Raw genomic sequence first — 11599 nt, 5'->3', positions numbered from 1 at the left:
CTGTCACATGTGCTCAGTGAAAACATGCTTTCATCTGTGAAGACCACAGGGCACCAGTGGCGAATTTGCCAATCTTGGTGTTCTCTGGCAAATGCCAAACGTCCTGCACGGTGTTGGGCTGTAAGCACAACCCCCACCTGTGGACGTCGGACCCTCATACCACCCTCATGGAGTCTGTTTCTGATCGTTTGAGTAGACATGCACATTTGTGGCTTGCTGGAGGTCATTATGCAGGGCTCTGGCAGTGCTCCTCCTGTTCCTCTTTGCACAAAGGCGGAGGTAGCGGTCCTGCTGCTGGGTTGTTGCCCTCCTACGGCCTCCTCCACGTCTCATGATGTACTGGCCTGTTTCCTGGTAGCGCCTCCATGCTCTGGACACTACGCTGACAGACACAGCAAACCTTCTTGCCACAGCTCGCATTGATGTGCCATCCTGGATGAGCTGCACTACCTGAGCCACTTGTGTGGGTTGTACATGCTACCACTAGAGCGAAAGCACCGCCAGCTTTCAAAAGTGACCAAAACATCAGCCAGAAAGCAAAGGAGCTGAGAATTGGTATGTGGTCACCACCTGCAGAACAACTCATTTATTGGGGGTGTCTTGCTAATTGCCTATAATTTCCACCTGTTGCCTATTCCATTTGCACAACAGCATGTGAAATTGATTGCCAATCAGTGTTGCTTCCTAAGTGGACAGTTTGATTTCACAGAAGTGTGATTGACTTGGAGTTACATTGTGTTGTTTAAGTGTTCCCTTTATTTTTTTGAGCAGTGTATATGTTTAGCCCCAGGACCAGCAGCAGTGCCCAGGCGGCGGCGATGAGCCGCACTGTGGGGGCATTTGGCACTGTGTGGGCAGTGCCTGTGTATCCGGCACTGTGTGGGCAGTAACTGTGTATCTGGCACTGCTGGGGGTGTATGTGTACCTGACACTGCACTACTGGGGGCATCTGGGTATCTGGCACTGCACTACTGGGAGCATCTGGGTATCTGGCACTGCACTACTGGGGGCATGTGGGTATCTGGCACTGCACTGCTGGGGACATCTGTGTATCTTGCACTGCACTTCTGGAGGCATGTGTGTATTTGACACTGCACTACTGGGGTCGTATGTGTATCTGGCACTGCATTACTGGGGGCATCTGGGTATCTGGCACTGCACTACTGAGGGCATCTGTGTATCTGGCACTGCACTACTGGAGGCGTATGTGTATCTGGCACTATTGGGGGTGTATGTGTATCTGGCACTGCACTACTGGGGTCACTATTTGTATCTGGCACTATACTGGGGTCTTTATGTGCATCTACTGCCCTCTCCCGGTGTTACCCAGGCATATATACTGCTGCTATCTCCCGGTATAACCCAGGCACATATACTGCTGCTCGCTCCCGGTATAACCCAGGTACATATGCTACTGTTCTCTCCCGATGTAACCCAGGCGCAGATACTACTGCTCTCTCCCGGTGTAACCCAGGCGCAGATACTACTGCTCTCTCCTCTCTGCCGATGTAACCCAGGCGCAGATACTACTGCTTTCTCCCGGTGTAACCCAGGTGCAGATACTACTGCTCTCTCCCGGTGTAACCCAGGCACGGATACTACTGCTCTCTCCCGGTGTAACCCAGGTGCAGATACTACTGCTCTCTCCCAGTGTAACCCAGGCACAGATACTACTGCTCTCTCCCAGTGTAACCCAGGTGCAGATACTACTGCTCTCTCCCAGTGTAACCCAGGTGCAGATACTACTGCTCTCTCCCAGTGTGACCCAGGCGCAGATACTACTGCTCTCTCCCGGTGTAACCCAGGCACAGATGCTACTGGTCTCTCCCAGTGTAACCCAGGTGCAGATACTACTGCTCTCTCCCAGTGTAACCCAGGTGCAGATACTACTGCTCTCTCCCAGTGTGACCCAGGCGCAGATACTACTGCTCTCTCCTGGTGTAACCCAGGTGCAGATACTACTGCTCTCTCCCAGTGTGACCCAGGCGCAGATACTACTGCTTTCTCCTGGTGTAACCCAGGTGCAGATACTACTGCTCTCTCCCAGTGTAACCCAGGTGCAGATACTACTGCTCTCTCCCGGTGTAACCCAGGCACAGATACTACTGCTCTCTCCTGGTGTAACCCAGGCACAGATGCTACTGGTCTCTCCCAGTGTAACCCAGGTGCAGATACTACTGCTCTCTCCCAGTGTGACCCAGGCGCAGATACTACTGCTCTCTCCTGGTGTAACCCAGGTGCAGATACTACTGCTCTCTCCCAGTGTAACCCAGGTGCAGATACTACTGCTCTCTCCTGGTGTAACCCAGGTGCAGATACTACTGCTCTCTCCTGGTGTAACCCAGGTGCAGATACTACTGCTCTCTCCCGGTGTAACCCAGGCACAGATGCTACTGGTCTCTCCCAGTGTAACCCAGGTGCAGATACTACTGCTCTCTCCCAGTGTGACCCAGGCGCAGATACTACTGCTCTCTCCTGGTGTAACCCAGGTGCAGATACTACTGCTCTCTCCCAGTGTGACCCAGGCGCAGATACTACTGCTCTCTCCTGGTGTAACCCAGGTGCAGATACTACTGCTCTCTCCCAGTGTAACCCAGGCGCAGATACTACTGCTCTCTCCCAGTGTAACCCAGGTGCAGATACTACTGCTCTCTCCCAGTGTAACCCAGGCGCAGATACTACTGCTCTCTCCTGGTGTAACCCAGGTGCAGATACTACTGCTCTCTCCCGGTGTAACCCAGGCACAGATGCTACTGGTCTCTCCTGGTGTAACCCAGGTGCAGATACTACTGCTCTCTCCTGGTGTAACCCAGGTGCAGATACTACTGCTCTCTCCTGGTGTAACCCAGGTGCAGATACTACTGCTCTCTCCTGGTGTAACCCAGGCACAGATGCTACTGGTCTCTCCTGGTGTAACCCAGGCACAGATGCTACTGGTTTCTCCTGGTGTAACCCAGGTGCAGATACTACTGCTCTCTCCCAGTGTAACCCAGGCGCAGATACTACTGCTCTCTCCTGGTGTAACCCAGGTGCAGATACTACTGCTCTCTCTCAGTGTGACCCAGGCGCAGATACTACTGCTCTCTCCTGGTGTAACCCAGGTGCAGATACTACTGCTCTCTCCCAGTGTAACCCAGGTGCAGATACTACTGCTCTCTCCTGGTGTAACCCAGGTGCAGATACTACTGCTCTCTCCTGGTGTAACCCAGGTGCAGATACTACTGCTCTCTCCCGGTGTAACCCAGGCACAGATGCTACTGGTCTCTCCCAGTGTAACCCAGGTGCAGATACTACTGCTCTCTCCCAGTGTGACCCAGGCGCAGATACTACTGCTCTCTCCTGGTGTAACCCAGGTGCAGATACTACTGCTCTCTCCCAGTGTAACCCAGGTGCAGATACTACTGCTCTCTCCCAGTGTAACCCAGGTGCAGATACTACTGCTCTCTCCCGGTGTAACCCAGGTGCAGATACTACTGCTCTCTCCCGGTGTAACCCAGGCAAAGATGCTACTGCTCTCTCCCAGTGTAACCCAGGTGCAGATACTACTGCTCTCTCCCAGTGTGACCCAGGTGCAGATACTACTGCTCTCTCCCAGTGTGACCCAGGCGCAGATACTACTGCTCTCTCCCAGTGTGACCCAGGCGCAGATACTACTGCTCTCTCCTGGTGTAACCCAGGCACAGATGCTACTGGTCTCTCCTGGTGTAACCCAGGTGCAGATACTACTGCTCTCTCCTGGTGTAACCCAGGTGCAGATACTACTGCTCTCTCCTGGTGTAACCCAGGTGCAGATACTACTGCTCTCTCCTGGTGTAACCCAGGCACAGATGCTACTGGTCTCTCCTGGTGTAACCCAGGTGCAGATACTACTGCTCTCTCCTGGTGTAACCCAGGTGCAGATACTACTGCTCTCTCCTGGTGTAACCCAGGTGCAGATACTACTGCTCTCTCCCAGTGTGACCCAGGTGCAGATACTACTGCTCTCTCCCAGTGTGACCCAGGCGCAGATACTACTGCTCTCTCCCAGTGTGACCCAGGCGCAGATACTACTGCTCTCTCCCGGTGTAACCCAGGCACAGATGCTACTGGTCTCTCCTGGTGTAACCCAGGTGCAGATACTACTGCTCTCTCCTGGTGTAACCCAGGTGCAGATACTACTGCTCTCTCCTGGTGTAACCCAGGCACAGATGCTACTGGTCTCTCCTGGTGTAACCCAGGCACAGATGCTACTGGTTTCTCCTGGTGTAACCCAGGTGCAGATACTACTGCTCTCTCCTGGTGTAACCCAGGTGCAGATACTACTGCTCTCTCCTGGTGTAACCCAGGCACAGATGCTACTGGTCTCTCCTGGTGTAACCCAGGCACAGATGCTACTGGTTTCTCCTGGTGTAACCCAGGCACATATGCTACTGGACTCTTCCGGTGTAACCCAGGCACATACACAACAGCTTGAAGTGGGCAGCGAGGTAGAGCTCTTTTTCTTATATATTATGCTAGGTGGCACGTATAATGGCTGGCCACTCCTCTCTGGTCACTTGGCCACACCCCTTCCAGCATATGGCAATGCCCCTTTGTGGGCCCCTGTGATTGCATTTCCCTGGTGGGCCCTTCATGCCCCACTATGACACTGGGTCGAGCTACAGTGGGGGTGAGGCATCAATAGGCTGTGTATCCAATATAAAACACAGGGGGATGGCAGGGCAGGGAGGACAGGACACAATGTAGGACTGTCTCGGAGTGTCAGGCACAATATGTGCACATTGCACACATACAGTCTCCTGCCCTCTAGGACTGGCCCCCTGTGTATCCCCAGGCTACCCCTGCTACTCACTGGGTGTCACATGTTAATTCATGGCCAGAAGCAGTGGCGGAAACAGACAGGGGCGAAAAGGGCGAACGCCCCCCCCTACACATATTGCGGCGGGTCCGGTTACCGCGATGAGCGGCACCTGCGGACTGTGGCAGCACTAACACAGCCGCCGTGCCCGCCGCCGCTGAGAGTCTAAGTGAGGGAGAGAATAGTAAGTGCAGGGGGCCGGAGGCCGGAGCAAGCAGTGTGTTACTCACTGTCTTCTCCGCCACGCCCGGCTCCCCTCCCCAGTCCCACCGGTAGCGTCTATTTTCCCTTCATGGAGAGGACCTTCCAGGTCCTGATCACGAAGGGAGCATAGACACCCTGTCTCAGCCGCTCCGGCTCCTCCTCCTCCTCAGTGATATGATGCCTCTGCGCAATGACAAACACTGTCATGCGCAGTAGGCATTTGTGGATGCCGAGGATTCATTCAGGGGCAGGCTGGCGCCATTTTTACAGCAGCGGAGGAGCGCGCACGGAGAGAGGAGCTAAAATCTGTAATTGCCTCGTTGTATGTAGGTGAGCTGTCTAGATCTGTCACTTTCCCTGTCACTCTGTCACTTTCCCTATCCCTTTATCACTCACCCTGTCCCTATGTCCCTGCTGTCTCATTCCATGGCATGATGTGAATTTCGGCTCATTCAGTGTGCTACAATGTGAGTTTCGGCTCATTCAGTGTGCTACAATGTGAGTTTCGGCTCATTCAGTGTGCTACAATGTGAATTTCGGCTCATTCAGTGTGCTACAATCTGAGTTTCGGCTCATTCAGTGTGCTACAATGTGAATTTCGGCTCATTCAGTGTGCTACAATGTGAATTTCGGCTCATTCAGTGTGCTATAATGTGAGTTTCGGCTCATTCAGTGTGCTACAATGTGAATTTCGGCTCATTCGGTGTGCTATAATGTGAGTTTCGGCTCATTCGGTGTGCTACAATGTGAATTTCGGCTCATTCAGTGTGCTACAATGTAAATTTCGGCTCAAACTGTGTGCTACAACGTGAATTTCGTCTCATTCTGTGTGCTACAATGTGAATTTCGGCTCATTCTGTGTGCTACAATGTGAATTTCAGCTCATTCTGTGTGCTATAATGTGTACCATTGTTGTCCTATTACTTATGCCATCACAGGATCCATTAAAAGAAATGAGTACTATTTATATAAAGCATTTTTAACTGCTAAAGTAAATTTATTTCACTCCCCCCCCCCCCCCCCCCCCCTCTCTCTGAAAGTGGACTGGTAGCCCAAATCTGGGCTGCATGATTGTGCAGATGCATGCAGGAATGGCAATTCGCCAGTCTGTATCACCAGTGCGCAGGGTTCTCTCCAATAACTGGCAACAATAGGAAATTTTAGAAGCGAACGAGGGGCATTTCCTAAGTGGGAGGAGCTATGATTAGGGGGAGGAGTCATCATTTTTAAACCGCCCCCACTAAAAGTTAAGTCTAGATCCGCCACTAGCCAGAAGAGAGGTATCCTTGAGGAATCCTGGAGGACACAGCACCACCTGCCCCAAACCCTGGCAGAGCCACACATTCAGGTGGGGGAATAGGGCATAATGTACCCTGGGCCTCACTTTATCAGGGGCCCCCCAGCCAGAGCACACTGACATCGCTAGCTTTCCCTCTTATGCAGCAGCAAAACCAGACAGACAGAATGTGTATAAGTAGTACAGAGGCTGCTGCTATTCTTGCATGTGACAAGATAAATGATAGATTTTATTTTTCTGTGTATTTTAAGCTTAAATTGTCTTTGTTCCACTACAAGAAAATTTTTATAAAATAGTTGACTTTCAATTATGTGGCGATATAAACAGTGCCCAGGCATTATTAAACTAATAGTTTAAATCACCATTGGGTTAAATTTATTATACCCAATCCATACCTCCCAACATGATCCATTCCAGGAGGGATAAAGTGCTTCCTACTTGGACTTCCTTCTTAAGTTATGATTGCAATTACCTGTTTGGAGACACCTTTCTTATCAATTAAATAGTTCAACAGAAGTGACACCAATCATATATTATGAGGGAAGTCCAGATAGAGAGCACGTTGTCCCACCTGGAATGGGTCATGTTGGAAGGTATGCACAATCTAATATAAACCCCCACAACCCCCCCCCCCCTTCGCCGGGGCCCCCCTTAATCCGGCCCTGTGCACATTGCCAGTACCTTTGTATCTCTCCTGCACTACTTTATACACCTGCACAAACTCATGCTCCTGATTGTGATCCACTCGAAGCTGCCCCAGGATATAGCGACTGATCACCCCGCTACGTTCGCAGTAACCACAGGTCAATCCGGTGTCTGTAGATGCAACTTCCCGCTCCCGTCTCTGCCCCGTGAGCACAGAAAGTGGGGGCACCGAGCCGAGCTATTGAGTACTACACCTGGGAGTGCGCAGCCTGGGTTGACAAACTGCAGCCACAGCTTCTGTGCCTGGTATTAGAGTCCCGGCTTTCCCCCCCTGATCGCGGCCCTGGTACTGCTTAATTGAAAGCTGCCACCTCATGTAGTGTCAAAACTCAAATAATTATACAATTAGGTGTTTAACCCACCTTGCTCTTATTACAATCATTTGGTTCTGCTGCTGACTGCATATATGCAGTTGAAGGTGCTTTTTGATATGCATTATTCTTGCTTACGCTTGGGATGCAAATGTGTCAAACTCTATGAGCCCCTTCCTGTATACACAAACCACTATTCAAATGGAACAAAACTACAGCAAACAGATGCTTTGAAATGTAAGGGTTCTTTCACACAGGTGTGTTGGGAAAATGGTGAAAATAAGTATAAATTTAATTTATGAAACTATTTATAAAATTATGCACTTTTACCTGGGTACATTACATTTTTACCTCAATAAGGTTTGCTGCTTTTAAGCTGGAGCATAATTTAAGTGCAATGACCTATAGCATCCTTGCACAATGCATTTCCACCTCACAGTGCAAGCAAAAATAAGCAAGGTTACGTATAAAATAATAGGAATTTGGTACTTACCAGTAAATCCTTTTCTCCTAGTCCGTAGAGGCTGCTGGGGACTCCAAAAGGACCATGGGGTATAGACGGGATCCGCAGGAGCTTGGGCACACTGAAAAGACTTAAAACTGGGTGTGAACTGGCTCCTCCCTCCATGCCCCTCCTCCAGACCCCAGCTATAGGAACTGTGCCCAGGAGAGACGGACATTTCGAGGAAAGGATTTTTGTGTAAACCTCGGGCTACAAACATACCAGCCCACACCACAACCATACCGTACAACCGGAGTAACAGTAAACCAGATAACAGTATGAATAAACAACAGCAACAACCTGAAACCAGAAATACACAACCCGTGTATAAACTAAGTGAACCGACAAGAGAACACTGCAAGAAACAGTCCGCACTGGGATGGGCGCCCAGCATCCTCTACGGACTAGGAGAAAAGGATTTACCGGTAAGTACCAAAATCCTATTTTCTCTTACGTCCTAGAGGATGCTGGGGACTCCAAAAGAACCATGGGGTTTATACCAAAGCTCCAGATTGGGCGGGAGAGTGCGGATGACTCTGCAGCACCGACTGAGCAAACGCAAGGTCCTCATCAGCCAGGGTATCAAACTTATAGAATTTAGCAAAAGTGTTTGAACCTGACCAGGTGGCCGCTCGACAAAGCTGTAACGCCGAGACGCCTTGGGCAGCCGCCCAAGACGAGCCCACTTTCCTGGTAGAATGGGCTTTCACTGACTTCAGCACCGGTAACCCTGCCCAAGAATGAGCCTGCTGAATCGTACTACAAATACTGCGTGCAATAGTCTGTTTTGCAGCAGGATGACCAATCTTGTTAGAAGCATACAGGACAAACATCGCCTCAGTTTTCCTGGCAACAGCCGTTCGGGCGACGTAGATCTTCAAAGCCCTCACCACATCCAGAGACCTTGGAACTGCCACAGCATCCGTAGCCACCGGTACCACAATAGGTTGGTTAATGTGAAACGAAGTCACCACCTTCGGTAAAAATTGTTGACGAGTCCTCAATTCTGCCCTATCTGAATGAAAAATCAAGTACGGGCTCTTATGAGATAAGGCCGCCAACTCAGACACTCGCCTGGCAGATGCCAGCGCCAACAGCATGACTACCTTCCAGGTGAGAAACTTCAACTCAACCTTACGCAAAGGCTCAAACCAGGAAGACATGAGAAACTGTAAGACCACGTCAAGATCCCATGGGGCCACAGGAGGCACAAACGGAGGATTGACATGCAAAACTCCTTTCACAAACGTCTGAACCTCTGGGAGGGCAGCTTATTCCCTTTGAAAGAAAATAGACAATGCCGAAATCTGCACCTTGATGGAGCCCAATTTCAGGCCTGCATCTACACCTGCCTGCAAAAAGTGGAGAAAACGCCCCAAATTAAATTCTTCCGCAGGAGCCCTTTTAGTCTCACACCAGGAAACATACTTCTTCCAAATACGGTGATAATGTTTTGCCGTAACCTCCTTCCTAGCCTTGATGAGAGTAGGAATGACCTCCCCGGGAATACCCTTACGAGCTAAGATCTGGCGCTCAACTTCCATGCCGTCAAACGCAGCCGCGGTAAGTCTGGAAACACGCATGGACCCTGCAACAACAGGTCCTCTCTTAGAGGAAGCGGCCAAGGATTTTCCACAAGTAATTCCTGAAGATCCGGATACAGGGCCCTTCTTGGCCAATCTGGGACGACGAGAATCGCCTGAACCCTTGCTCGACGAATGATCCCCAGTACCTTTGGAATGAGAGGAAGTGGAGGGAACACATACATCGACTTGAACACCCACGGAGACACCAGGGCATCCACTGCACTGGCTTGGGGGTCCCTTGACCTGGAACAATACCTCGATAGCTTCTTGTTGAGACGAGACGCCATCATGTCGATCAACGGAATTTCCCAACGCTTTGTCACCTCCGCAAAAACCTCTTGGTGAACTCTCCCGGATGGAGATCGTGTCTGCTGAGGAAATCCGCTTCCCAGTTGTCCACACCCGGAAGGAAGACAGCTGCCAGAGCGCTCACGCGTTGTTCCGCCCAGCAAAGGATTCTTGTGGCCTCCGCCATTGCCGCTCTGCTCCTTGTTCCGCCTTGACGGTTTATATGTGCCAACGCTGTGATCTTGTCTGACTGTACCAGGACAGATCGACCCTGAAGAAGGCTTCTCGCTTGTAGCAGGCCGTTGTAAATGGCTTTTAACTCGAGAACATTTATGTGGAGACCCGCTTCCTGGAACGACCATCTCCCCTGGAAGTTTCTGCCTTGGGTGACTGCACCCCAACCCCGGAGACTTGCATCTGTTGTCAGAAGTACCCAGTCCAGGATACCAAACCGGCATCCCTCTAGGAGGCGAGACCCTTGTAGCCACCACAGGAGAGAAATTCTGGCTCTGGGAGATAGACTTATCTTCCGGTGCATGTGCAGGTGAGACCAGGACCATTTGCTCAGCAAGTCCCACTGAAACACCCGAGCATGAAACCTGCCAAACGGAATGGCTTCGTATGCCGCAACCATCTTCCCCAGAACCCGAGTACAGTGATGGATGGACACAGTCTTCGGCCTCAGAAGTTCCCTGATCATCGACTGCAGTTCTAGAGCTTTTTCTTCTGGAAGAAATACTCTGTAACTCCGTGTCCAGAATCATGCCCAGAAAAGACAGCCGGGTGGTCGGAATCAACTGAGATTTTGGCAAATTTACCACCCAACCATGCTGTCACAGCACCGACAGCACCAAATCTACACTCCTTAGCAACCTTTCCTTGGACCTCACCTTTATCAGGAGATCGTCCAAGTACGGGATAATTGTAACCCCTTGCTAGCGAAGGAGAACCATAATTTCTGCCATGACCTTGGTGAAAACCCTCGGGGCCGTGGAAAGGCCAAACGGCAACGTCTGAAATTGGTAATGAGAATCCTGTATCGCAAACCTGAGGAAGGCCTGATGCGAAGGAAATATCGGGATGTGTAAGTAGGCATCCATTATGTCGACTGATGCCATACAATATCCCCCTTCTAGACTGGAAATTAACGCTCGAAGAGATTCCATCTTAGTAACATAGTATCTAAGGTTGAAAAAAGACAATTGTCCATTGGGTTCAACCTATTTGTGGTCTCCTATGCACGATTATTTTGTATAAAATTTTGACTGAAGTTGCTAACTGCCATTCCGATTAACCCCTCTTTTTTATAATAACCATAGTGCGTGACTATGCCCCGTAACCCTGGATATCATTATCCATTAGGAATTTATCTAACCCATTCTTAAAGGTGTTGACTGAGTTGGCCATTACAACTCCCTCAGGCAGGGAATTCCAAACACGTATCGTCCTTACCGTAAAAAAGCCTTTACGCCGTATTGTGTGGAATCTCCTCTCCTCTAACCTGAGCAAGTGTCCACAAGTTCTCTGTGTTGATCTAACCAAAAACAGGTCCTGCGCAAGATCTGTTATATAGTCCCCTTATATATTTGTAAATGTTGATCATGTCCCCTCTTAATCTCCTCTTTTCCAGTGTAAACATGCCTAGTCTTGCAAGCCTTTCCTCGTATTCCAGCGTCTCCATACCCTTAATTAGTTTGGTCGCCCGCCTTTGAACCTTTTCTAGCTCCAGGATATCTTTTTTGTAGTAAGGTGCCCAGAATTGTACACAGTATTCAAGGTGTGGCCTCACAAGTGATTTATATAACAGGAGTATAATACTCTCATCCCTAGCATCAATTCCCCGTTTTATGCATGCTAATATCTTATTAG

At 50.2% G+C, this 11599-nt stretch overlaps 1 protein-coding gene across 1 annotated transcript in view; it reads right to left on the bottom strand.

Annotated features, from left to right (window-relative positions):
• The window catches only part of ST8SIA4 (ST8 alpha-N-acetyl-neuraminide alpha-2,8-sialyltransferase 4), a 321204-nt gene that overhangs the window by 71528 nt on the left and 238077 nt on the right, over positions 1-11599 (bottom strand). The window lies entirely within an intron of this gene.

The sequence above is a fragment of the Pseudophryne corroboree genome, chromosome 1, assembly GCF_028390025.1.
Source record: "Pseudophryne corroboree isolate aPseCor3 chromosome 1, aPseCor3.hap2, whole genome shotgun sequence".
NCBI classification, from domain to species: domain Eukaryota; kingdom Metazoa; phylum Chordata; class Amphibia; order Anura; family Myobatrachidae; genus Pseudophryne; species Pseudophryne corroboree.
This window is presented reverse-complemented; position numbering and strand designations above follow the sequence as displayed.